Raw genomic sequence first — 4,007 nt, forward strand, 5'->3', positions numbered from 1 at the left:
AAAAAAAGATTTTGATGAAGACATAAAAGGTGATTTTTGAATTAGCAGATGACACAAAGAAGAAAAGGAATAGTTAATGTATTAGAATACAAAATAGTAAATTAGCTCTCAATACCATGAAACAATAAGCAAAACGAACAAAACTAATCTCAAGCAAAAAAGTAGAATTCTGAACTTCAGTAAAGATTAAAATATGACAAATACTAAATGACCAATAATTAGTTTTATAATAATTATTTTCTTTCAGACCTGAGAATTTTAGTTGACTTCAAACTCCATATAAGTCAACAGCTATATATGAGACTGCTCTAAATTTTAACATAATATTGGTTTTCTTGGTTTTTTAAACTACATCTGGATTGCTATATCAAGTTGCAAATAATCAGTTTTAAGAAGGACCTCAATGAATAAGAGTATCTTCCAGGCCAGGGAATGAAGTAGGGTGGAATAGTAGTCCAAAGAGCTAATAAAAGGATAGTCTTATAAGATTGTTCTAGAATGATAGAAATAAGATCAACAATTGTTTCTGGTGGGAAGTGGGGAAGGTGATATTGACTGGGACAAGGCATGAAGGAACATTGTGAGATAAATAAAATAATTTTGTGTCTTGCTAGGAAAGTCACACAAGTGTATACATTTATCACCATCACCATCTGTCAATTTGTTGTACAATGGTGACTTGATTGGTGCTATGATGCTGGAAGCTATACTATCAGTATTCCAAATGCCAGAGGCATCCATGGCAGTTTCAGCAGAGCTTCCAAGACTAAGACGGACTAGAAAGAAAAGCCAGTAAAAACTCAGTGGATCACAATAGAATATTGTCTGATAGAGCGTTGGATGATGAGCTCCCTAGAGCCCTGTTGGCCATTTCTCAACAATTCTAGTGCTACTATCCCAGGTCCAGTCACTATCATCTCTCCAGACCATTAGAATAAATTTCATACAGCCTCACACTTGCTTCCCAAGGTCTATTCTCCACACAACAAGAAAGACCCTTTCCAATATACAGTGGCCATAAAAATGGACGTGAGCAAACTAAGAATTGTGAAAATGGCACAGGACCTAGCAACATTTCATTCTGTTATACATAGGGTTGCCATGAGTTGGAGATGACTCATAAGAATTGAGTTTCAGCTCAATTTCCAATTTCTAATGGGAGTTCTCCCAAAATGGAAGCTCCTAGTGAGCTCTGGTAGCATAGTGCCTAAGGCACTTGATAACCAGAAGGCTGGCAGTTCAAACCCATCAGCCACTCCTCGGAAAGAAGGTTGGGCAATCTACTTCCATAGTGATACTGCCTCAGAAACCCAAGGAGGGGTCGCTATGAGTTGGGTCCAACTGGTTGGCAAACAACAACAACAACAACAGTGAAGTAAAAACATCCCAAAATGTGTCCAAGTAAAGACTTATGGCCTGCTATCAAAAAAAAACTGCAAAACGGATTCCTTCATTGGAAGAAATCTAGATAAGTCGTTTTCAAACTGCAGTGTGTAATCCATGGAAGGATCAGGAATTCAATTAGGTGAGGTATAACCAGTGATGAAAATAGAGAACAAAATATAGGTTTTCCCAACGTGGAACAAAACTCAAAATCATATTAAAAAAAAAAGGACCAGGTCTGATAGAGCCTGGTGAAACCGCTGAGACTATGGCCCCTAGCTGCCCTTAAGGTCTGGAATTGAACCTACTCCTGTGGCTTCCAGTCAAACAAAAGATAGGCATATGAACTGAACATTTATTTATATTAGGTAGATACACTCCTTGGAGAGATCAGTCATGGGAGAATAGAAGAGCTGTGTATGCACAGGGAGACAGCTCAGGGGGACAAGAGTGCGTGGGAGGGAAGGACACACAGAAGAGGTGGCTATGGAAACGAAGTGGGAGGAGAGTTGTTGCATTGTGGGAAATTCCAGTCAATGGAATGAGACAAAGTGTATGTCAACTGTTGTGTAGAAGATGAATTTGCTCTGTACATTTCCAGCCAAATCACAATAAAAATTTTTAAAAAATGAAAATGTAGGTTTTCCTTTTACATAAACACAAACAAAACAAACAAACCTACTGCCTTCAAGTCGATTCCAACTCATAGCAATCCATAGAGTTTCCAAAGCTATATAAATCTTTATGGAAGTAGATTACCTCATCTTCCTTTCATGGAACGGCTAGTGGGTTTGAATGGCCAACATTCTGGTTAGCAACCAAATGCCTTAACCACTGCACCACCAGAGCTCTTTCTCACATAAGCAAAGATAGGAATTTTGTGTGAATGATGCAGGACCAAGCAGTGTTTTGTTCTGTTGTACACGGGGTTGCTATGAGTCAGAACCAATCGGACTGCACCTAACAACAACAGTTATTATCTTATGAAATTTCTATTCTTTATTTTTAAATACACATACATATATATATTTATGTATGTACTGGGCACAATGTATGTCTCACTGTAGGTTATGGTCAAATATATGAAAACCACCAGGCTAAATTATCTTACAGTGTTTTAAAAGGTTACAAAACTCTTCATACATTAATAACTAGTTTAATTGAGTGTAAGTGAAAATTAGCTCTTTTCTAAAGAAAAAAAATGCTTTGAATTACATACCATTGACCTTTATGGGATTATCTCTGATTTGGGAAGTTACAGCTTTCAGCCTCATAGTTTTTCCTTTTGCTTTTTACATATATTTTTGGAAATCCATAAAATTAGCAACATCTGATTGGAAAAAAAGGTTAACTCTTCACATTTTGCTAACGTTGTATATAAGCTTAGATTCATTCTTTCCTGACATTTCCATGAAAGATGCAGTGCCTTCCAGAAAGAACCCATTTCCATTTATATTTCTGTTAAATGAAAAAGTTATTTTTCTTCTAAAGCCAAGTGGAGTAGAAAATAAGTAGGTAAGAAATCTTTCAAAATTTATTTTGTGGGTACAGTCTTGGCAGTTTATACAAATTTGTGATTTCTTTAGGAAGGAAATAGGCTACCTAGTGATCTTACATCTTTATCTCATAAGTTATACCCAGCTGATCTTTGTGTTTCTTTGGAATCAAGTTCACTGACAGCTGCCTATGTATCCAGGGTAGCTGGGTAAGAATGTGCAAAGCAGGTAACTTTTGAGGTGTATGTGCCTAGAGGAACACTTAGGAGTTGTTTTGGGTTAAACTGTATCCTCCAAAAAGAGATGTTGAAGTTCTAACCTATAGTACTGAAAACATAACCTTTTCTGGAAATAGAGTCTTGGAAGATGTTACCAGTTAATGTGAGGTTATACTGGAATAGAGTGGGCCATAAGCCAAAATGACTGGTGTCCTTATTAAAAGAAGAGAAGAGACACAGACATAGATGCAGATAGAAGGCAGCCTTGTGAAGATAGAAGCAGAGATGGAAGTAAAAATGCCCCAAACTAAGGAATACCTGGGGTAAACAGAAACTGGAAGAGACAAAGAAGGACCTGTCTCTAGAGCTTTCAGAAAGAGCATGGCCCTGTCAACATACTGGATTTAGACTTCTGGCCTCCAGAACTGAGAGAATATATTGCAGTTGTTTTAAGCCACTCAGTCTGTGGTACTTTGTCATGGCATCCCAAGGAAACTTATACCAGAGTCTACCAAGTGAGAAGGTGGAGATGCCTCGGCAGAAGCTCACAGATGTGGAAAAGCATGACCTGTTCACAGAACAAAGAGAAGAGATCCTTTGCAATAGGCGCATAAGGATGGTGACCAAAGAAAACAAAGCAATTGCCGTCAAGTTGATTCCAACTCACGAAAACCTACAGGTGCAGAGTAGAACTGGGCTCCGTGGGATGGTCAAGGCTGTAATCTTTGGAAAGCAGATCACCAGGTACTTCTTCTGAGGCCCCTTTGGGTGGACATGAACTTCCAACTTTTTAGTTAGCAGCCAAATGCATAACCATCGGCCCAACCCACAGACTCCAAAAGATGAATCTAAAAAGGTCAGTTAAAGCTGTGGAGTGTGGGGCCAGTACTGTAGGCAAAGAAAGCTGTGA

General features: G+C 38.3%; 1 protein-coding gene across 1 annotated transcript in view; it reads left to right on the forward strand.

The window, feature by feature from the left end:
• Nucleotides 1-4,007, forward strand: part of CNGB3 (cyclic nucleotide gated channel subunit beta 3) — a 237,372-nt gene that overhangs the window by 177,776 nt on the left and 55,589 nt on the right. The window lies entirely within an intron of this gene.

The sequence above is a fragment of the Orycteropus afer genome, unplaced genomic scaffold, assembly GCF_000298275.1.
Source record: "Orycteropus afer afer isolate SDZICR_OR568_19922 unplaced genomic scaffold, OryAfe1.0 scaffold00769, whole genome shotgun sequence".
Classification (NCBI taxonomy): domain Eukaryota; kingdom Metazoa; phylum Chordata; class Mammalia; order Tubulidentata; family Orycteropodidae; genus Orycteropus; species Orycteropus afer.